We start from the raw sequence: 25,361 nt of genomic DNA on the forward strand, positions 1-25,361 counted from the left end.
ATTACATGTACATAGTTTAGTGTCACTGTACACACATTTTACTGTATACAATTTTTCTTGCATTGTACGTATTTATTGCTGGTGGCCTGTCTGTCGTAATGGCTGTAACATATGTGATATCGGAGACGCTCGATATCTTTAAAATGATATTTAGGTTTTACTGTATATAAACTGTGTTTACATACATAATTTCAACGAATCTTACCTAATATCTAAGAGAATACAAAGGGTTTATGCTGTATAATTGTGTGGGAAATGTTTATAATAGTGTGGGAGAGTTTATAAGGGCTTAAAATATATAAAAATAACCATATGAACATATGGTTTCTACTTCGCGGATTTTCACCTTTCGCGGGGGGTTCTGGAACGCAACCCCCGCGATGGAGGAGGGATTACTGTATTATATATGTAAAGTTATATACCTGTACATATAAAACAAAAGATTTGGTTAATTTTAAGCTCAGATCCCTGCCTTATCCTGAAATAGGTCATCCCCTAGGCAATTTAATTTTAACTGAATTTATCTGAAAGCTGCTTCATCATATATGATGCAATCACACCCATATAGATGAGTGTTGCCATGGTCACCATGAACACACAGGAAATGAGAGAGCAATAGCAAAACACAGAATATGAGTGCAATATGAAACAATGTTGGAAGCAACTCTAATAATTGTATGCTATGCTCAAATGAGTCTTGATCCTCAATTTAAAAGCTAAGACTAGTGGAGCTTTTTAATATTGGTAGGTACTTTACTGCGGAGTAGGTGCTGTATATCCAAATGCTCAGACTCCCACACTTGTGTTTATTTATTCTCAGAATTTGATAAGGCCTGCACCTTGTGATTACAATGTATGTCCTGGAGTGAATTTAAGAGGAGGCTCAAACATTTGTTTTTATATGTGAGGAGGTGGATTTTAAAATCTGCTCACCTGTAAAATAATTTTGAAGGAAGTGAAATGATTTAACAACTGAAGATATGGTCCTATTCAGTTCTAGTTATGATTCTTGCTTGTCAAGTTTAAAATTAACTGTAGCATAGTACTGTATGTGATTTGTTGGGAGAGCCTCAAAATAGGAAGAATTGACTATGGCAATGCTTTAAAGCAAACTAACAAAAGTTTTCAACATCCCACAGCTTAATAAATCACTTCTGCAATAATTCTAAATTGGAAAGATCTGTTTTTAGAAAGCACAGAAATGTGATAACTGAAGGTTACATCCTTCACATAAACATAAATTGTGACTAGCAGATGGATTCAGCTAAACTAAAATTCAAACCTTTTGGGTTAAAAGTATTTAATGTTCTGATTGATATTATATGTTTATGAATTTAAAACAAAAAATAATTATCATTCATCAAGTATTTTCCATCAAACATTTAATTAAAAATAAAACTGAAGAAGTATTACTTGGTTTAAATAAGTACAGCTGAGTGTCATCTGTATAAGACTAAAAGCTGATGCTGTACTTCCAAATTACATCTTCTAATGGCAACATGTATAGAGAAAGGAAAATACATTGCAGCATCAAATCTTGGTGGACACCATCAGATTATGGGCTGTCTTTGATTATTTTGTTTTAGCTGTCTGTTACAAAGGTTAATTAATACAGTATGCATTCTTTAGTTGTCTTTTTCTATTTTCTTTTATGTATCCTTGTTTAATACTCAATTTTTTCCCATGGTCTGGAAATGAATTTCCTTTTGGCTTTGAGTGCCATTGTGTGTGTGTGTGTGTGTGTGTGTGTGTGTGCGTGTGTGTGTGTGTGTGCGTGTACAACTATGCCTTGTAACTTGCTGTCACATTTTGGCTCATCCTATTGCCTGATGTCGAAGTGGACACTAACCAGCAGGTGAAGACCACTTGAAATCTTTGATAGTGCTGTACAAAATGGCAGGTACATTTTTGCACAAGTAAATGGAGTCATCAGTCAGTCAGTCATTTTCCAACCTGCTTTGTTCTGATCAGGGTTACAGAGGTCTGCTGGAGCTTATCCCAGCTAGCACAGGGCACCAGTCCATCACAGGGGGAGCACACACACCCATCCCATACATTAGGGCCAGTGCAATGGAATATATTATCATTACTACATTTGTTAGTTGATAATGGTGATATTTTTCAATATGAAGTGTTAGTATAATTTGAGTTTTAAGATTTGTTATTCAGTCTTCAAAACACATCAACATTTATTACTGCTAGAAATACATTTTTATATAAACAAAATCAGATGGTACAGTCTTGTAGAGCAAAAGAATAATTTATTAAATGTGAAAGTGTTAATTTTATATATTTTTTTTTTCCTATTTTCAAAAATCGTTTGTTAGATATGGATAAAGCTTCTTTGAGTAAAGTAAGACCATATTTTTCTTTCTGTTTCACCCAAAATAAAAGATCGCCAATTTAATTTTTTTAATGACATTGAACTCTCAGAGGGATATTTAAGGACAAAGTTTAATTTTAAAGGTAATGAATGTCAGTTTTGTTAAAGTAATATAGGAACTACTGAGCATGTTAATGTGAATATTTTCATTTCACAGCTTATTAACGGATTTGAAGATGAATGCTTCTTTGGTTTCAAAAGTACTATTTTTAATGAACAGAAACATTCACAGTCTTTGTGAATTCTCAATTTATTTTGCATTTAAAATTGTTTAAAATTTTGTAAAAGGATGAGATTATACTTATGTTGCACAAGATTAATGAAAATACGGTAAGACCACAAATGTACATTTGTGTGTATTCTATAGGGGAGGTTCTGATTCCAAATACATGATCTGGTGTGAAAAATGCTATCCTTAAATTAAAAGGTGACTTTCTTAGTAATTGAAATTTTAAGTTTTGTTAATGGCACAATGGTTAACCATTACATCTGCAAATGTTTCACATTCTGTGTCTGTCTGTGCCCCTATACCCAACCCAGGTACACTAGTTTTACTGCCACATACCAAAGATGCTTGTCCTGGAATTAATCGGTAAATCTAAATTGGCTTTCTTTAAAGTTAGTGTGGATGTGCCTTTGTATGTGTGATGCAATGGACCCATGCATTATTGCCTAGTACTACAAAGATGGTTTCTTGTACTCTGTGAGCCTGATCTGAATTAATTTGGATACAAGTGGAGAGAACTTATTTTTTTATTCTAAAGTTTAAAATGTCAGTTTAAGGAATCATTTTCCTGAGTTCTTGTTATTATTTGAACTTTTAATTTTTGTCAGAAGGTTCTTTCCAGCTCAAAATATGATCACAGAAAATATATACTAGTGCCACCTTTACTCACCTTTGAAATTTGCAGAGGATAGGTTTTTACACATCGAGGATTTTCTAACAAATGGCTATATTTTTCTAGCATGTTTGTTGTCGTCATTCATTTTCTTTTTAACATTCATCCATCCTTTTTCTGAAACCACTTAATTTAATGTAACGCTAGGTCCAAGCAAGAAGCATCCTTTGAGTTGGTACCGTTATCCCCACTTCCTCATACCAGGCCAATTTAGAGTTATAAGTCAGCCTAACTAATATGTATTTAGGATGAAATGTGGAGTACCTGGGGATAGAAAAAAAACTTACTGGTGCTTACTGGACGTAGCAAGTCATAAAAATAAACCTGAAAGAAAGTTGTTACCTATATATTTATTAAAGATCCATTATTTGTTATGTGGGCATTAGTAATTTATTTTCCAGTCCTGATAATGTGTGTGCTCCATTTTATGGCTATCATGTAACATATTACCATTAATATGTGTAAAATGATATTTTTCACTGATATTGGAGCTTATAAGATTGGATAAAATTGTGTTTAATCTACCTGCCCAAAGTTTGGAATCACCAATAATACTGGTTATTCTTAAGTCATTCAGTGATCCAGTAACTGTACATTTCAATAAAATAGACAAGAACCTGAAAATGCACTTAAGATATTATATTCAATGCTTCAAGCAATTTGGTCACAACAGGTGATGATATTTTGATCACTGCTTTGCACGTATAAGGCACTCTGGATATTAACTATTATAATGTCCCTGTTACAATCTTCCTAGCAGTCTGCTGTGTTTGTGTTCCTCCAGTGGTACTTGAAGGTTCGCATACAATGTTTAGTTGTACCCTGCCTTCCCTCTTCTATTCACGCTAAACAGTGAATGTGCCCCTCTGTTTGAAAATATTCTTTGGATAGGCTTGGACCTTTATTCAGAGTGTTCTCCTTTCACCTTCCATTGTGTAGTGTTGGGGAAAACAAAGGTACATGTTAGTGGGGCTGTACCCTTAGGGCTGGTTTATGCTTCACATTCAAAACACACACACACCATGGCTGCCATGCATTGTCAGCATTCATATAACGTGTCCACGTGTAATGTTCCAACAATGATGGATGGATTAAAAGCCAGAAGTCTGTATGACCATCAGCATCAAGTGACTCCGTGAGAACCCTAACTACAAAGAGGACTATTTCCATCATGTTAGGTAGAATGCCCAGAGGGGACTGGGTGGTCTCGTGGCCTGGAACCCCTACAGATTAAATTTTTTTTTCTCCAGCTTTCTGGAGTTTTTTTTTTTTTTCTGTCCACCCTGGCCATCGGACCTTACTCCTTCTCTATGTTAATTAATGTTGTCTTATTTTAATTTCTTATTTTGTCTTTTATTTTTCTTTTCTTCATTATGTAAAGTACTTTGAGCTACTTTTTGTATGAAAATGTGCTATATAAATAAATGTTGTAAATGTTGTTGTGTCCTCTGGGCATGTCCTAGAAATTTAACGCAACGCATGCGTGAGTTGCAGTACCAGCAAAAAATTCGGAGGTACAGTGTGTTCAAGTTGGAACGTGATGACACTTTGTTTACTATCAACATGTGACAGCAAACTACTTTGCAGATCTTACAGGATCAATGTGTGTGCTTCTATGTTTGATGAATGGTTTGATATGGTGAAATCATCAAATTTAAATGCTGACATACATATGTATTCTTGGTACTTCATCTGTTTCTCGCATAGGCAATACAAGCATTGCATATTCCCCATCATAATGACGCAATACATTTTAAAGATCTCTCATACCATATTCTGTAACATGACTTTTTTTTTTTTTTTTTTTTTTTGCACCTTCACAACAGCATCAGAATGTATGGAAGCAAAATATTTAAGCCACAGAGAAACAAATTGGGAAACAGTGAAGAAGAAAAAAAGTGTATTTTGTGATTAAAGTGGAAATTTTATCTTTAATCTCGATACTTGATATCACTTTCATGATGAAACGTGTTAAAGCATTTATGTTACATGTTACTAGTGTATGTGTGTGCTTATATTCACCTTGTGATGAGATGATGCCCTATCCAGGGATTGTTTCTGCCTCATGCCCGACGCTTGCTGGAATGGACACATCCTTGGACTGATGGATATAATCATTAAACATCCATCCTTTTCAGAGATAATGTGTCAAGGTGTCCTGGGAATTTAATGCATGTTTTGGGCAATTAGCAACACAGAGAAGCCGAACATTGTTTTCTCACCATGATGATATCTTGTACTGCCACCTGGTGGAATCCTTCAGATTTACATATTGTATACATGCATGCAAGCATAAGCAGTACACTGCTTGAGTAGCAGTAGTGTCCACAGGCACAAGTGTAGCATTGCGTGAAGTGTAAACCCGGCCTTAAGGAGTATATCTTCAGTATGGGTACAAGGTTTGTACCCTAAAAAAAAAAATACCCCAAAAATGCTATTAAGAATACAAATGTCATAGCCATGCTAGTGCTACTGTTGGCATACATCCTGAGGAGACAGCAATAACTTGTACTTGAATTTATGGAAGTGTGTTACTTGTCTGCTGATCTAATACTTGAGTTTCCAATAAAATAGTATTTTGAATTTGTGTGCTTCTTGTCATATTTTAAGGTACACATCACATTTTTTATTTATTGGAAACTGGGAATATACAAGATGTGTCATAGTTACTTGATACTGTTTCATGAGATTTGAGATAAATTCGATTTTAGGCTTGCTGTCCTAATAACCAGCAATACATAATAAACTATCTCACATCAAGATAAAGACTGGTTGGTGATATCCCTTTGAATATCGAGGAACATTAAAGAAAATAACAGTAACAAATACAAAGCTAGAAGTTAGTTGCATAATAAATATATGAATATACAAACAAATCTATTAATACAGTTTCTTAATATTTGGACCTGACACCTTTGTAGTGTAATGAACGATGTTATTGTTGCATTAAAATAAATTTACACATTTACTGTAAGCAAGCTTTATTTTAACTTGTATATTTATTGTGACCTGCTGCTAGCTAGCTTTGTGTTGTTATTATGTGTTCATTGTTATTATTTTGTTCAGTCTTTTAATCAAGGACAGTCATGGACTTGTCCTGAAGCCAGTCAGGTCATTGTGCTAAAAGTCGAGCCGTTGCTCCAGTTGGGGTTGTGGTCTGGGGTCGCATGCACTCTGGAGTAGATTTTCTTGAAGGAACTCTCTGTGTTTGGCTGAATTCATCATTCCCTAAATACAGACTAGTCTTCCTGTACCTACCCTTAAGATGTACAGTGTTAATTTTGACAATAGATTTTGGTTTAGTTTTAGTCTTCTGAATAAATTGTGTTGTACTTTTAGTCACATTTTAGTTTTTTAATTATTGTTAGTTTAAGTCAACAAAAAATAAATATCAGTTGAGAAAAAGTAAATCAGATTTAGTTGACTAAAAGTAAATTAGTCAAACAATCAAAATCAGATGGATATCTTGTTTGACATATGAATATGCACAGAATACACTGTTCTTGTAAAGTATTATACTAACATATACACTGTTTGTTTCTTTGGAGAAAACTGAACATATTAGATATTTACTGAACATATCAGATATTTATTTGTGTCTGTACTTCCTGCAACTATTAATAACAAACATTTTACAAATAATACACCACAGAATTTAGGTATTTGGGAGTACGTATGGTGACACGTCTAACAATTAAAACAAATTTTGTGAAAATTGGTTGAGAAAGAAGAAAGTTATGACCAATATTTAACATAAGAATTTGTCATATCTCCATATATGTCTGAGTCTAAAAGAGGATCTGGACTGCCCCGGTGTGACAGGCTCGTAGATTGTTACCATTAATACGATAAGCATTGTGGCATCAATGTGTGCAAGTTTATGGTTGTCATGATGTGAATGTTGGTTGCTGCTTTGGTTGACTTTATTGACTCTTATGATTGCGTTTTGTTTTTTCAGAACACCTTTTTGTCGTCGAAGTTTCTGATTTTTTTTTTTTTGCTTTCAGTTTTTGAGAATGTGCCCGGTTTTTTTGAAAGGTGGTATTGACTCTAGTTTCCAACGTTGGCTTACTTTTTGACTTGGCCTTTCTTACTGCCTTCCTGCACAGCAGTACAGAAATTATATATAAGTAGTATGACGTAAAGAACATGTTTTATACACCACAATGTTGCTTGTTTATTCCTTAAGAATTTAATTAGTTTTAAGATCCTCAGTAGTTCACTTTAATGTGAATGTTTTACAACTGCAAAAAAATATATATTTTAAAAATGTTACTCTAGTACTGAGTTGTCTAAAATGGGTCTCTGAAAATTATTTTTTTCATTTTCTGATTTGTTTTTTGTTTCTTTCTTGGATTTAAATACCAAGGTTTGTCAATATTGAAATTATTGGATTTAAATTTCACTACTTACCATTGCATAATGATCAGATAAAATGAGAGTTGTAATTAGTGAACTTGTTAAATGCTTAGACAAATGAAAAAAGTAAAAATTATCGTAACCATTATTTGTAAGTTTTAGGGTGTGATCTGTTATTAACTAGATAGTTTGAAATGTGTAATAATTGGTTGTCAGGGTTGTCACAGTCTTATTCAGACAGTGTTCAAGTTCTCCTACTGCCTCTAAAGACGGCTGCATTTGATGCACATTCTGTTTTTTCTGCTTTTTCCTGCTGTTAATTGGTGTGCATATCTTAAGTCACTGTGCTGTTATACAGAATAGCAAAATAATGTTTATCTTTTACAGGAGTTTTAAACTTTCATATTGAATTGTCTTTAAAGTGCAGTTATTTCCCCAAGTTGTTTTAAAAGGAAGCAGTAGTCATTTTTTCAAATTTATACATTTTTAAACGGTAGACACAGGTGCAAAAGCATTGAGCAGCTAGTTCATTGTCTTTTTAGCTTTTATGATCATTAGCAAGCAACTGATTTCCCATCAATTTATACTCAATAACCTGTAATGACAAAGTGAAAGATTGTTTTCAGAAAGGTTTGCAAAGTTAATAAAAGTGAAAAACTAAAATCTCTCATTCATATAAGTATTCACACCATTAATTCAGTACTTTGTAGAAGCTTTTTTGGTAGCAATTACAGCTCTGAATCTACTTGGGTAAGTCTTTGGAAGATTTTGTATGCCCGGATTTAGGCAGTAAATCACATTTCTCCTGGCAGATCTTCTTAAACTCCATTAGATTAGAAGGGAAAAACCTGGAAACTGCCTTTTCATAGATTTTGTATGGGGTTTAAGTCTCTGCTTTGTCTAGGCCAATCAAGGATAGTCATGGACTGTTCCTGAAGCCAGTCAGGTCATTGTGCTAAAAGACAAAACGTTGCTCCAGTTGGGATTGTGGTCTGGGGTTGCATACTCACTGGAGCAGGTTTTCTTGAAGGAACTCTCTGTGTTTGGCTGAATTCATCATTCCCTAAATTCTGATTAGTCTTCCTGTGCCTACCCTTGAGATGTACAGTGTTAATTTTAACAATAGATTTTGATTTAGGTTTAGTCTTCTGACTAAATTGCATTGTACTTTTAGTTACATTTTAGTTATTGTTGGTTTTAGTCAACAAAAAATAAATTTTAGATAAGATAAAGTAAATTGGTTTTAGTTGACTAAAAGTAAATTAGTTACACAGTCAAAATCGATGGATATGTACAGAATACACTGTTCCTGTAAAGTATTATACTAACGAGCCAGACCACACGTAGTGATTATTTTTACACATAATGAAGAGTAGATGTAGAAAGGATTTACTCCTAAAGATCTTGGTCAGATAAAGGAAGCTCTGGTCTGTCATCACAGTTTTCTTTGGTTATGCTGTTTGTAAGATTTTTTTACCAAAAAAGGATGGACCAAGCAGCACACATTTAATTTCAGCACAGGGTTTAGAAAGAATGAGATCATCATGGACGATCCGATTTTATGTGCACATTTTAAATTTATTCTGATACATCTTTTTCTCCAGCAACTGAAAAATACTGCTTAACGTAATATTAATAATAAAATTTCAAACATTGTATCTGTACTGTTGAATTAGTGCATTCCAAAATTTAGTATACTTACATTTAAATAAACCATTAAAAGTTGTTTTTGTCACAAAATACTTTTAAAATCAGGTCTGGCAGATAATTACTCTGTTAGGTTTGCAACATTTGCAAGATTTGTAAGATTTATATTTACATGATTAGCTTGTTAAACACGCATTAAATAGTAACATTTAACGGACGAGTCCAATTTTTTTTTTTTTTCTACATTAATGCAATATTTCAGAACTCCTGTGAAAGAGCATTTGCTGTGCTGTTTCCAAAGTGTGTCACATGAGTTATCAGACTGTTATTGTTTAGCCAATGTGCAAATCCACAATTACCTGTAGTCAGTCAATCGTAACTGTGAGACTGCATTACATTCACTAAAGTATGATCCTAATATAGGACATGTGTTTTTGCTGTATTCTTCACATTTTAGAGATTATGCTCATAAACATTAGTTTGCCCTCAAATTTAGTGTTTGCAGATTCGTATGAAACAATAATGTTTCGCTGTACTGTACATGTACATATCACACTAATTGGGAGAGACACTTCAAGCACTGAAATCCTAAATACATTTTATGTTGGTATTAACAAATTGAGCAGGTCATTTCATCAATGATGCAGACAAGCCAAATAGCCACTTCGTTTTTGTCTAAGCTTTTATCAACAAAATTAACACTGGAGGTGTACCCTCATAGTGTGATGCTGCCACCGTCATGCTTCTCTGTGGGGATAGTATTAGGCTGGTAATGAGCAATGGCTGATCTTCATCAGATATAGTACTTGGAGTTGTGCCCAAAGAGTTCTATTTTTTTGTCTCATCAGAGCAAAGAATCCTTTTTCTTTTTCATACTCGGAGTCCTTTAAGTGCCTTTCGGCAAATTCCAAGCAGGCTTTTTTATGCCTTTTACTCGATTTAGTTTGTGTCTAGTTTCTCTCATTTAAGCAGAGGACTTCTGAAGCTCTATTAGAGTATTCATTGGGTTTTTGGTCACCTCCCTGACTAAGACCCTTCTTCCCCAGTTTCTCAGTTTGGCTTGATGGCCAGCTGTGGGACTTATTGAGACTAGTGTGCTCCTGGAAACAGTTGAAACATTAGAAATGGTTTTATATCCTTTGCCCTGATTTTTCCTCAATACAATCTGGTCACATAAATGTACAGAGAGTTCCTTCGACTTCATGGCTTGGTTTTTGACCTGACGTGCTGTGTGAGTTGTGGGAACTTCTATATATAGGTGTGTACATTTGTAATGATATTCAGTCAACTCTACTTGACTCCAGGTGAACATGTTCTAGAACATCTTAAGGATAACTAAAGCAAACAGGATGCTCCTAATCACAGTTTGGAGTGCCACAGCAAAAGGTGTATTTACTTACATGAAAGAGAGATTGTGCATTTCTTTCTGAAGTGTTTTATAAAACAATCATGGAGTGGTGTTAAAGATGTTGTCTTTTGTTAGTCAAATAAATGGTCAATCAAATTAAAAACAAAGTATCTTATGAAAATTTGAATTATTTATAATTGTTACATTTTAGAATTTCTGATCAAAGAATATAAAATGTGAATAATCATGCTTTTATGAGTTGTTGTGTTTTTGGTTTTGCAATGTGGAAGTTAGAATCCCCATTTTTGCATTTTAATGATGAGTTGTTCTTTTGCATTTGAAAGATTTCTTTTGGTCAGATAGCATTTACCTTAAATTGTTTGTGGAGTAGTGTAAATAAAAAAAAAATCAAATATGCTTTGATTTTTATTTATACATTTTGTTAGTAGTTTCTCTCTAGTGAAAGAATACTCTTGTATAAACAGGTTTTCTTCTACGAGGAGGATGTCAGATTATGCTTTGTGTTCTTGAATCTTGGATTTGGATTATACGGTAAGAATATGTTAACATTTTTTTAATTCTATCCACACATTTTAGGTTCATTTTCTGTTAATGTAATTTTAGTTTTGATGTTCAGTGTTAGACATGTGCAACATTTTCTTGATTTGAGAAGTAACAACCAAACTGAATAACTGTACAATAAAAGATTTCAATTAAAACTGTTAGCAATAGAAATTAAATTCTCCATGTACTTTCAGAATTTTTGTCTATGGGTTTTTTTATGTCTTTGACAATGAATGTTTATGACAGCAAATTCAGTATAGGAACATAAAATTAAATTTTTTTTTTTATTATAACTTCAGGTTTAATAATGTGCATTGCTTCTCTATATACCAAGTAAGAAACAAATTCTTCAACTTAATCCAATTTAGTTTTTTGGTATCTAAATGATATCAATAAATTTTGTGTATTTCACATGTTTTATTCAGCTTGCAAAAGGTGTGCAGGTATGTTTGCTTAAAGAAGCAGTGATTAAAAAATGAAGTTAATAGTTTTATTCCTTTGGTTCAGTTTTAAAATAGTACAGTTGCACTCAGCATTATTCCACCCCTATTGCAAATTAGGTTTATTGGCCAAATTTACAAACTTTCAGCTGTTTGCACTAAACAAATCAAGCAAGAACAATTTAAATAGATTGACACAAATATTACAAGTGGTTTCTCCACATTCAACACAAAATGCCACTTTTAATGACAACTTCAAACCCTGAGAATAGAATCCGCCATAAGAGAACACATTTGCAAATCAGGTGTTGTCTCAAACAAACCTGTTGCAGCTAATTAAGGGCTTCATTTAGTTGCATCAGATGTTCCCGAGATAGAACACATCAGATACCTGGACTGTCTAGGGGTTGTGTTCGTAGTGACGTTTGATTGCATGTTAGAAATATGGGTAAGTCAAGAGAATTGTGCAAAAAGTTAAGAAATTAGAACAACATTGGCTACACTACGCGGCACGGTGGCGCAGTGGGTAGCGCTGCTGCCTCGCAGTTGGGAGATCTGGGGACCTGGGTTCGATTCCCGGGTCCTCCCTGCGTGGAGTTTGCATGTTCTCCCCGTGTCTGCGTGGGTTTCCTCCGGGCGCTCCGGTTTTCCTCCCACAGTCCAAAGACATGCAGGTTAGGTGGAGTGGCCCTAGTGTGTGCTTGGTGTGTGGGTGTGTTTGTGTGTGTCCTGCGGTGGGTTGGCACCCTGCCCAGGATTGTTTCCTGCCTTGTGCCCTGTGTTGGCTGGGATTGGCTCCAGCAGACCCCCGTGACCCTGTGTTCGGATTCAGCGGGTTGGAAAATGGATGGATGGATGGATGGCTACACTACCTGGACATGATAGAAAGAAGAAGCAATCAACAGCTGCACCAAATTTTAGAGTTTGCAGGTAGCCAAAAACCTGTGAGTGACTGCAAAAGACCTGCAGCAGGCACTGAGGTTTCAGTTTCTACAGTAAGGCGCAAACTAAACACTGAAGGTCTTCATGCCCGGACTCAAAGATGTGCACCACTACTGACCCAAAAGCACAAGAAAAGTCTAAAACCGTATAATGTTTTGGGATTCTGTTCTGCAGAGCAGTGAAACAAAAGTGGAACTTTTTGGGCCTATGGATCACCAGTATGTCTGGAGAAGGAACAAAGGATATGCTGAAAAAAACTCCCTGCCTACAATGAAGCGTGGCAGTGGCTTGGCGATGCTCTGGGGCTGCTTTGGTGGTTCTGGCACTGGAAACCTGCATCATGTGAAGGGCAAGATGGATTCAATCAAGTGTCAAGAAATCGTAGGTGAAAATGTCATTCCATCTGAAACTTTCAGCAGGACAATGATCCTTGTGTTGGTTTCAGAAAAAGTCTCCCTGGAAGATTCTAGAGTGGCATAGTGGGATTTGAAGAAGGTGGTTGCAGCACTTGAACCCAACTATACTAGTGCGCTAAAGGCCATTGGTCATGAGGAGTGGGCTAAGATTGCTCCAGAACACGGCTAGAAGCGGGTGTCTGGCAATGCATCTCTTTGGCAGCAGGTCATAGCAAACAAAAGGGTGCATTTCTAAGAACTAAAGATTCTTGTCATGAAGGGGTTGAATAATTTTGAGACTGCAGTCATCATTAAAAGTGGCATTTTGTGTTGAATGTGGAGAAGTCACTTGTAATATTAGTTGTTTTGAGCTACTTCAATTGTTCTTGTTTGATTTGTTTATTGCAAACTGCTGATAGTACATTTTGCAAATAAACCAAATTTGAAATGGGGGTTGAATAATTTTTAATGCAACGGTATATTATCAATGGCATTTTTGTAATCCTGTACTTAGGATCTGAAACAATTTAAAATATCCGTCTTAGAGTAAAGGTACTTTTACTCTTGGCTTCATTAGTTTTTCTCATTCTTACTACTCCTAACTGATTTTTCTTTAGTCTTCCTACATGAAGCATCAGATGACTATCAATTCCCAAATGTTACACCTAAAATACTGACATGCATCAAAGTATCATGATCACAGACCAGCATATCCTGTGCAGTGAAGAATAATCTTAAAGAGCCTTTTCTTTGACTGCTTATAGTACATAGATCTGTGTTATTCTTTTGAAGTATTTACTTTTTCTGATATTTTGTGTTTTATTTTCTGATATATGGTAGTTGAGTGCTGTTTTCTTTTTCTTGATGAGTTTACTGAAATGTTTTTATTATTATTATATGATTCTATTCAACTTGCCTGCTCTGTTTGTCTGCTTGCCTGCTCTGTTTGTCTGGGTCAAATTTTGCAATCAATTTTTTTTACCCACTTTTACTGAACCGATTTCCTTTAAACACTGCACGCATGCTGATCTCAGGTGACAATGCAATATTTAATCAGTTTTCATCTGGGATCTGTACGTTAGTTACGTCAAATTTCTCATTTCCTAATTTTATACTTTTAGTGAATACACACATGTTGATTAATTGATATTGAAGTTTTCTCAAATTACGTCATTATGACAATAAAGCAGCATTAGTCAAGTGGTTATCGTGTTGCATGTTCAACCAAATGGTTGAAGGTTTGAGACCAATGTACTCAAACTAATTTTATTTTTTTCATTTTACCAGTTTTTCATCATTTATATAGAAATTTGGCAAAATACTCTTTTCAGTGATTTGGTGATATTGGCTCGATGAATAAAGTGTTAGGCTAAGCGAGATTGAAGGTTCATTTCTCCAGTAGACAAAGGCACATTTCCAGTACTTTGATTAAAATCATGTCACGTAAAATATATTAAAAGATTCTTTTTTCATGTTAAAAAATTATCATGTTAAAAGTATTGCAGATTTGATTATCTATATATATAATTCACTAAGCCACCGCCAGCGCAAGCAAGACACCCATGAAAGCACGCAGGACAGAGCCACACCCACCAACTCTAAGACCATTGGAAACGACAAAAACTCGCAGAGTCACGCCCACCAACTCGGTTGCAGCAACTCACAAAACACGGCGTCGCATTTGTCTCTGCTACAGTCTACATGCACCTCTGAGCCACGTTGACTTTTCATTATTCTTTTCGGTTACGATGCACGACCGCGTCCACCATCGCAAACTGTTTTACACGCCATGGTCTTAGAGTTGGTGGGCGGGTCTCTGTGAGTTGCTCTTTTGAGGGGGCACATGACCAGGCGGTGTGTATGCTTTGAGAACGAGGGTGGACGCGGCAGGACCATCTAAGAGGAGGCATGTTTATTGCAGGTGTGAATCGCTGTATGCAGCGTGTAAAACATAGGATACGCACGATAATTAAACCACTCTTAGCCTGCCAATGCTAAGACGATGGGATATGCCGACAACTCACAGAGCCACGCCCACCAACTCTAAGACCATGAGACGAGAACACCTGCCCGCCCGCCTGCCTGACTGTTACCAGCATGTAAAACCATCGCAGCTTTTAACTCGCACACTGCAACAACTCTCCAAACGTGTGAAACCATCGCAGCGTTTAACTCACAAATTGCAACAACTCACCAAACAAGGACGCCCTGTCTCTCGAGGCATTCACACTGCCAAGTCAGTCAACTCACAAAGCCCAGCCCACCAACTCGAGCACGCGTCTACCCACGGACGCAACAACTCACCAACTCGCTTTCGTCTCTGCTACAGTACACATGCACCACTGAGCCACGTTGACTTTTCATTATTCTTTTCGGTTTCGGCTGCATTTCCATATATAATCCACCAAGTCGTACGACCGTGGGATACAAGCGACCGAGCACCGCCCAAGAACTTGAACCGATAGAGAGACATGCCCACCAACTCTTAAGAGCACCAACTCTAATATGTCTCCCCGCCTGACTATTACAAACGTTCACCGCAATGTACTGGAGTGTAAAACGATCACAACTATCAGACGCTGTCTTTATCTAAGAAGATATATAGATACTCATTATTCCCCGGCACGCGTCCACCCACGCTCTCAAGGCATTCAGTGCCTGCTCATGTACCCGGACGCAACAACTCACCACACACAAATCTTGCTTAATTTGACTCAACACGGGAAACCTCACCCTGCCCGGACACGGAGAGGATTGACAGATCGATAGCTCTTTCTCGATTCTGTGCGTGGTGTTGCATGGCCGTACTTAGTTGGTGGAGCGATTAGTCTGGTTAATTCCGAAAATGAATGAGACTCCCTACTGCTTAATAGTTACGCGATCGCCAAGCGGTAGACGTCCAACTTCTTAGAGGGACAAGTGGCTTTCAGCCACGTGAGATTGAGCATTAACAGGTATGTGATGTCCGGTACTGCACGCGCGCTACACTGAATGGATCAACGTGTGTCTACCCGGCACCGACAGGCGTGGGCAAGCCGTTGAACCCCATTCGTAATGGGGACTGGGGCTTGCAATTGTTCCCCACGAACGAGGAATACCCAGTAAGTGCGGGTCATATGCTCTCCCCCCAGCTACGACCATGGTCGGGTTACTTGGTGGATTATATATAATTAGTACTTGGGTGTTGTACCATGTTAGCCATTATGAATGTAGAGAATAGCCAAGCAAAATGACAACTTTTATTGGCTAACTAAAAAGATTACAATATGCAAGCTTTTGAGGCAACTCGGGCAATTACATCTTGCCTGAAGAAGGTGCCTGAGTTGCCTCGAAAGCATGCATATTGTAATCTTTTTAGTTAGCCAATAAAAGGGGTCATTTTGCTTGGCTTTTCTCTGGATTATATATAGAAAAGCAGCCGGAACTGCAAAGAACAATGAAAGGACAACGTGGCTCAGAGGTGCACAGACGACAGCGACTCAGGTGAGGAGTTGGGGGCGGGCACATGAGCAGGCAGTGCGTACTGAACGATGATTCTATGTTGGTTCGTAGCGTGCATTGTTGCAATATTATTTTTCTTGGTGGTTTATTAAATTACGTATTTTGCAAATGTTCAATTTTGTCCCTCTGCTTAAAAAACATTAAAAAAGCGGCGTGATTATGCGCCGTATGCTACGCCGTGGGTTGGTATGCAGCGTGTAAAACAGTTTGTTTATCGCGGATAATTTGCCTTTTACTTTTACATGAAGACAATTTCCTGTTAGACTGGCCTTTGCGATGACAAATAATAAGGTAAGGCACAGGGCCAAACTTTCAAAACGATATGCATGTATCTGCCAAAACAAGTTTTCAGTCACGGACAATAATTGTATGTTACTCTCTGTAGAGTTCCATCTTTTCATTCATTTACTGTTGTATCCTTAAACCCACCCCTTTTAGACAACTGTCTTTCCGGAAGTGTTCAGCCATCAATAAATAATTATGAGAGAGAGAGAGAGAGAGACACACACACACACACACACACGCACGCACGCACGCACGCACGCGAGAGAGAGAGGGCTGGACGCATAAGAATAATAATACTTCATTACATTGATATAGCGGTGTTCTCAGTATTCAAAGAGCTATCCACACAGGGAGGAACTGGGAACCGAACCTACAATTTTCCACAGTCTCCTTACTGCAAAGCAGCAGCACTACCACTGCACCACAAGGCAGTTAAAGAATGCACCGGGCTCGATTTTGTTTTCACTTCTGTTTGCAGCGATCGGGTCGTAGAAAGCATTGTTGCAATGTTACTTTTCTTGGTGGCTTATTACATTATGGATGTTTCACATGTTCATTTTTTTCCCCTGTGCTTAAAAGACATTAAAAAGTGTTTCTCAACTGTGACTCCGGAACATCTCCGTACGCAAGCTATATTAAGCGTCAACAACGAAGACTCGGTACACCTTAATCTACAAGTACTGACACGTATCCCTACCAACGAAGTAACTTTCACCAGTGTGGCCTTCTTCGTCACAGACGATCCCGCTTTCAGTCACGGACAATTGTATGTTGCTCTCTCCAGAGGTCTATCTTTTCATTCACTCACAGTCATATCCTCAAACCCACGCCATTTGGACAACTGTGTCATTCAGGAAGTGTTCACCCATCATTACATAATTATGCGACGTATGCTGCGCCGCGGGTTGGCTAGTTGCAACTATTTTTGTGTTGACTTCTCACTATTATGGGTGTGGTATGGATAAATCATTGTTCATTTCTGTCAATTACTGAACTTTTTTAATTAGCCAACATTTGGACTAGCAACTCATGATTTTCAGTTAAGTTCAAGTATTTCCTACAGTTTTAAACATTTCTTAAGTTTTTAAAGTAGCCCAGTCTTTTGGTGCTATCAAGGAAGGACTTTGGCACAAGTGTATTTTAAATTTCTTCATGCCTTTTCTGTCTCTCAATGAATCTGAATTGTTCAATATATGCTATTTTTTTTTTTTTTTACTGACCGGTAATGTTATTGTTACTTTCAGAAATTTACATTTTTATGTTCTTGTAATAAGTCATCCTTTATTTGCAATAAGCATATCTGAAAATGTGTGTATCCTGCACCTTACTTAGTTTTCCAAACCATGTTAAAAAGAAAAAGAAAGTAAGAACTGAATCAACAGGAAGTGTAAAAAGATATAAATAATGCTTCTGGCTGAAAATACAAAACTGTGAATGCATAGAACAGTAATATGCAAAGGAAAGGCACATACTTATGTTTAATTTTAGCATCTTTCATATATATTTTAAGATTTTAGACAGCATTTTACTTAAAGGACCAATAATTGATACTGTTTTATATATAAAATAACAGAAATTGGCACAGGAGATAATATAGAATTTTCTGTCACCAACAACACCCACCTGTTCCCCGCAAAAAATTTCTGAATCTAGCACCTGTCTGTGCACTAAATGAGAATTGCAGAGTTCATTGTCTTCCTGATGTTATAATGCATTGAAGAGATGGTACAGTTTTGCTTTCTTTTGCAAAATAGTCCCAGGTTTTGATTCTGATTTGGATAATAAGCCATCGAGTCTAATCACAATAGGTCATTAAAGTAGAAGAAAACATGCACAATCAAAATTATTTTTGAAATTATACAGATTATGAGGCCGTATAGTATATTTCAATCTCATGAGTAAAAGAGTATTTTTACCAAGAAAAAGCCAACGATTTGTGATTTGGAATTCTCAAGATGTTGCTTTCAAGTCTTTAGACTGTTTGGTAATTTATTTGATAGGAATGGGTTTTGATTAATTTTTGGGGTTGTTTCTTGATCAATTTTCTTGATTGCACCACTTGTTTGGGGGTGGGAGAGGGGGTTGTTCTTGGCCCTAAAAGTCAAATCTGTTATTAAAGTTTGATTCTGATCTTGGTTTTGATTCTTAATTACTGGGTCCGTTTCCACCTTGGCCGCTGCAATTTTATTGCCCTGTCTTTAGGGTAGCACCCCATGTTGCTATGGGTTTATCCTCCTCATTTCGCTATTGATGCTAATGCAGCTTGATATTCTGGTTTTGAACTTTTAATGTTTACAATTTTGACTGTGCCTTTTCTCCTATTTGCACTCTTGTTTATTTTGCCAGTTTGGGAGAGTCTTGGAGTAGAGTCGCTGCTCTTCTGGGTCAAGAGGAGCCATTTGAGGTGATTTGGCCAAGTTGTAAGAATGCTCCTTGGGTTAGCTGCCCCAGAGCTGGTTGGACAAGACCCACTGGGTGGAGTCCCTATGGCAGGCCCAGAATATTATGGAGAGGTTAGATCTCTCAGCAGGCTTGGTAATTCCACTGGAAGAGCTACAAACTGGGCTGACTTGCTCATCCTGCTGCTGCCTCACCAGGAAAATGAGGAGATGTTTATACTTTCTATTTACAGTTAGGTCCATAAATATTTGGACAGAGACAACTTTTTTCTAATTTTGGTTCTGTACATTACCACAATGAATTTTAAATGAAACAACTCAGATGCAGTTGAAGTGCAGACTTTCAGCTTTAATTCAGTGGGTTGAACAAAACAATTGCATAAAAATGTGAGGTAACTAAAGCATTTTTTAACACAATCCCTTCGTTTCAGGGGCTCAAAATTAATTGGACAATTGACTCAAAGGCTATGTCATGCGCAGGTTTGGGCAAGTCCGTCGTTATGTCATTATCAATTAAGCAGATAAAAGGCCTGGAGTTGATTTGAGGTGTGGTGCTTGCATGTGGAAGATTTTGCTGTGAACAGACAACATGTGGTCAAAGGAGCTCTCTATGCAGGTGAAAGAAGCCATCCTTAAGCTGCGAAAACAGAAAAAAAAACCATCTGAGAAATTGCTCCAATATTACGAGTGGCAAAATCTACAGTTTGGTACATCCTGAGAAAGAAAGCAAGCACTGGTGAAAGACCTGGATGTCCACGGAAGACAACAGTGGTGGATGATCGCAGAATCATTTCCATGGTGAAGAGAAACCCCTTCACAACAGCTAACCAAGTGAACAACACTCTCCAGGGGGTAGGCGTATCGATATCCAAGTCTACCATAAAGAGAAGACTCCATGAAAGTAAATACAGAGGGTGCACTGCAAGGTGCAAGCCACTCGTAAGCCTCAAGAATAGAAAGGGTAGATTGGACTTTGCTAAAGAACATCTAAAAAAGCCAGCACAGTTCTGGACAGATGAAACCAAGATCAACCTCTACCAGAATGATGGCAAGAAAAAAGTATGGAGAAGGCGTGGAACAGCTCATTATCCAAAGCATAGCACATCATCTGTAAAACACGGTGGAGGCAGTGTGATGGCTTGGGCGTGCATGGCTGCCAGTGGCACTGGGACACTAGTGTTTATTGATGATGTGACACAGGACAAAAGCAGCTGAATGAATTCTGAGGTGTTCAGAGACATACTGTCTGCTCAAATCCAGCTAAATGCAGTCAAATAGATTGGGCGGCATTTCATGATACAGATGGACAATGACCAAAAACATACAGCCAAAGCAACCCAGGAGGTTATTAAAGCAAAGAAGTGGAAAATTCTTGAATGGCCAAGTCAGTCACCTGATCTTAACCCAGTTGAGCAGGCATTTCACTTGTTAAGATTAAACTTCAGACAGAAAGGCCCACAAACAAACAGCAACTGAAAGCGGCTGCAGTAAAGGCCTGGCAGAGCATTAAAAAGGAGGAAACCCAGCATCTGGTGATGTCCATGAGTTCAAGACTTCAGGCTGTCATTGCCAGCAAAGGGTTTTCAACCAAGTATTAGAAATGAACATTTTATTTCCAGTTATTTAATTTGTCCAATTACTTTTGAGCCCCTGAAATGAAGGGATTGTGTTAAAAAAAAAATGCTTTAGTTGCCTCACATTTTTATGCAATCGTTTTGTTCACCCTACTGAAGTAAAGCTGAAAGTCTGCACTTCAACTGCATCGGAATTGTTTCATTTAAAATTCATTGTGGTAATGTACAGAACCAAAATTAGAAAAAAGTTGTCTCTGTTCAAATATTTATGGACCTAACTGTATAGCACACCTTCCATTGCTTAAAGTGCTTATTTACATTTATCATGTAAAGTTCTTTTTCAGAGTTTCTTGCCAATTTTGGTAACACTTTAGGCCCTGCAAAAATGCATCTATTACTCATTTAATCTTAAGTTAAAAGACCTTAACATAAGCTTTTTTGGGTCATCATACAACTTATGAAGCATTAGTAAAGTTGTATTCATCTCTGCAGTGTGACCTACTAAAAGAATACGAATATGTTTTAGGTGAAACCTTTCAAATTTAACAGAGGCATGGAAGGATGAATGTGTAAAACACTGGAAAGAGAAATTGGGGAAACACTTTAGTTTATATACTGCAAAAATACATCTGTTACTTGTTTACTCTTAAGTAGCAAGACCTTAACAAAAGCTTTTTTGAGGTCATCATACCACTTACAATGCATTAGTAAAGTGTTTATTCATCTCTGCAATGTGGCCTTCTAACAGAACATCACTTTGTGTGGTCTGAGGTGGCTTAACTGAGGCACATTTCTCTTGATATTACATATTTAGTAAAAGACCGGTGAATCCTTCATATTAACAAGTAATTCTATCGTCATGTCAATATGCCACACTGCACAGAGATGAATAACCCTTCTGCTGATGTTTTTCTTAAGTGTTACAAAGGCCAAAGGAAACCTAAATTAAATTCTTGTTACTTAAGATTAAATGAGTAAATGACTTTTTGCAATTTATAAATTGAAGTGTTACGCAATTTCTTTTTTCTGGTGTTCTACGCTTCCATCCTTCCATGCCCTTGTTAATTTTGATCTAAAACATAGATTGATATTATTTTAAATTTATATTGTTTAAGTGCTGAAAACATAATGAAGAATTTTTGATGATGACGACTAATTTTCCCCAAAGGAAACTCGGCACTATGTTTTTGCTTAAAGTATGCAACATTTTTGAGAAATGTGAATAGGAGTGAACAGTATGACCAAAAAACCATATCACAGTATTATTAAAAATGTTGACAGTTTTGGTAGCTACCCATATAATGTATTTTTAGAAACTTAGTTTTTAACAAATAAAATAATGCACTACTGTTTAATTGTGCTCATTGGCGCACCTCTTATCTGTCAAAATGCTAGTTAACATTCTGCTGCTGAGACAGATTTTCTAGCAGGCATTCACCTCCACAATAAAAATACATGTTTTTGCTAACTTGCTTACGCAGCTGCCAAGCAAAATCACAAGACCTTCGTCCTGGCCTACATTCTTGTTTGCATTGACTCACCTATCTGGTTGAGCCGCACAGCACTCTGGGTAATATACATAAAGAGGTAGGCTGGCTTACTGCTCACAGTTCACGTACACAAAAGAATTACTTCTACAACATTTATATACAGACAGAAAATCACATTTCCTCTTTTCTCTTGCATGTTCAGATTTGCACATTTAATGTGTTTGCAGATGTGTTCTCAATTTTTAGAATGCTGCCAAAATGTTTTATTATGAAATCCATGCCACAAAAATGATTTAATTCTATATTCAGGATAATCTGTTATCTCCATCTCCTACATGTTAAGGTCCCCAGAGAATGCATACTCAGTGATTCTGTGGTTCTTAGTCTTTCATTACTTTGTATTTAAAAAATTATAACTTAGTGGTGTTTTGAATGTGAACATTTTGGTTCTTGGTTACCCATAATCCTAATAGTCTGTCGCCATTGTAAAGCTTTTCCATATATCTGATTTAAGTAGTATCATTTCACCCCCATTCTGTTTGAGTTTGAACTTAACGTATTATGAATAGGCTCTTAGTAATGTACTTTTTTAGCAAACTATTAATTACAGGAATATCAATGAGTAAAAAAATGTGTTCTGTAGTTCTATCCCTGACTAATTAAAGGGAAGGAAGAAATGCAAAGCTATGTATGTTTTAAAACTAATGGAGTGTTGACCCATAGCTGCAGGGTTGGTGTTGTAATCAATTAATGGCTGTTTTGACAAATCACTACTGCTGGCTATTTAAATTCACTTCTTGAGGAGAATTGATCAGTTTCTTCTAAAGATTTAACCAAATCTCAATTCTGTTTTTTTATTCGTAATTAATTTTCAGTGAGCAAATCCTTCCTGGCTTGCAGCTTTCTCTAGTAAGTGCTTAAGTTACAACTACCTATCCCCATATTAATTATTTATACATTTGCAAATATACCCGATATAATTGTCTTCAAGACTTGTATATTATTGCCTTTATTGTCCCCTTTTGTTGGTTATATGTTTCTCAAGTTTTTTTTACAAGAATAATTACCCACAGGATAGCTAGAACTTCATTTTTTTGGAATTTGAACTGAAGGAGTAATTCAGAATTCCAAATAAGTGATTTTTTTTTTCCTACAGATTTGTCAAAAAAAAATCAGTTTAGTGGCCCTCACACCCGCCTCTGTAGTTAGATTGTCATTCCAGAAATAACCGTTCATGGATCAAGCAAATAAGGCTTGACGCACAAAAAAAAAAAAATGCGGCTTGTGTGTTCCATTTTTCACACAGCTTAATAAATCTTCAGGCTTTATGCCTTGATTTATGTTTTTAAGGGAAAAATCCTGGATTGTTAAGACTTTAGCAATTACTGCAACAATTTAATGTTTCAAGATTTTTTTTTTCTTCACACAAGAGGCTATTTTCTTTCTCCCTGAAGATTTTTTTTGTAGCATCACTGAAAATGCTTTTCATGGCTAGTCTGAAAAGAAAAAAGATAGAATTTGCACTGGGAGTTTAATTTATGGAACCTCATGCTATGATGGAAAGTCTCTCCCTTAGTTTAATGAAACCATAAATCACAGTTTAGCAGATTTACTACCTCGTCTTCTGTGTGCAGTGCAATTTTGATTTCATCAAAAATTTAATCTTGCAGCGTACAAGAGCTTAGCTGCAGCCCACATGCTGCCATGAATTTCTAATTTTAGGTGGTTCTTGCTGGATTTGCTCACTATAATTCAAGCCTGCTTTTCAATATCCACAGTTATTAAATTTTAATTTGGTGCATTAACATATAGATTGAAAAGGTTTTATGGAATTCTTCAGTTGGCAGATGAATTTTTTGAGCCGAGTTGCTGTTTAATTAACAAAAAGAAAATTGAGTTTTATTTTTAATTTTTTTTATGTGTGTACGTGCTTGTGGAACCTTTTTGTCTCAATGCATCACTTTCTTTCTCTCTCTCTCATATATATATATATATATATATATATATATATATATATATATATATATATATATATATATATATATATATATATATATATATATATATATATATATATATATATATAATATTACACACAGCATTTTCAGGTTTCTACCATTATTCAGTGTGGCCTTGGTTTTTCCATTTACTTACTAAAACTAAGTTGTAACATACAATGCCATTTATTTATCTGGATATTGATCACACAGCTTTATTGAAAATTAATTTGCTTTTAAAATTTTACTGAATCTTTTATATAGCCTGGTTGTTCTGGGGGATTCTTTGAGTCTCTGGTGCTGCACTGTTTTGCTAAGTCAGAATTTCAGTTGCCAGGGGCAACAAAGAAAATTGGCTTCTTTTTTTTTTTTTTTTTTTTGAAGTATTTATATTTTTTTAATGTAAACAGTGTTTGGCTTTCTGGTCACATTTGAAGGAGAGTTTGTTCAACAAATAAGCAGTGAAATTTAAAAGCAAGATTGCGTCAATTGTTTTTAATTAGAAGTTGAAACCACATAACAAATGTTTCTCTGAAGTGTGGGTAAAAATGGAGTACAATTAACAAAACTGCTATTTCTTGTAAGTTGACTGTTATTTATCACCATTAGAGTTAACTATATTTAATTAAAAGAAATGATCAGTTTTTTTTTTTTTAATATTTCCCTAACACTAATCCATTTGTGTTATAAAACGCCAGTTTTCCACATCTAAAACAAAATACTGTGTATGTGTGCATATACATAATATACATATCTATATATTTAAAACAAAACAGTTAATAAACCTGTCTAATCTATTTATATACATTCTGCATGAACACATTACACGGTATAAGCGGAGTAAATGTATACACTATATACAGAATCATTTATTGTGTGTATGTTCACATGCATGCACACAGTTAGGGCAGAGGATTCTGAATATTTTTGAGTTTTTTGGATTACTATATTAATGTCTCCTCAAATGTAGTATGCCCTCCTTATGTGTCATAATAGTTGATACAAAAAAAATTAAACTACTAGCAGTTCTATAAATTCTGTTTTTAATTAAAGCTTATTATTTAGAACATTTAAGGTCAAGAATGGAAAACTGTGTGAGCTCTTAGATTCAGTAACTGGTGAAACCTCCTTTGCCAGC

The 25,361-nt window shown here is 36.1% G+C and overlaps 1 protein-coding gene across 6 annotated transcripts in view; it reads left to right on the forward strand.

Moving 5' to 3' along the window:
* znf618 (zinc finger protein 618) overlaps window positions 1-25,361 on the forward strand; it is a 138,396-nt gene that overhangs the window by 46,605 nt on the left and 66,430 nt on the right. For 4 of the 6 annotated variants that reach the window (XM_028809178.2, XM_028809176.2, XM_028809175.2 and 1 more), the window contains one exon: window positions 11,122-11,188. The exons of the other annotated variants lie outside the window; for them this stretch is intronic. The gene's annotated coding sequence lies outside the window, so the exon portion shown is untranslated. The remainder of the gene's footprint in view (window positions 1-11,121; window positions 11,189-25,361) is intronic. 6 annotated transcript variants of the gene reach the window in all.

This window comes from Erpetoichthys calabaricus, chromosome 9 (genome assembly GCF_900747795.2).
Source record: "Erpetoichthys calabaricus chromosome 9, fErpCal1.3, whole genome shotgun sequence".
In the NCBI taxonomy this organism is placed as follows: Eukaryota; Metazoa; Chordata; class Cladistia; order Polypteriformes; family Polypteridae; genus Erpetoichthys; species Erpetoichthys calabaricus.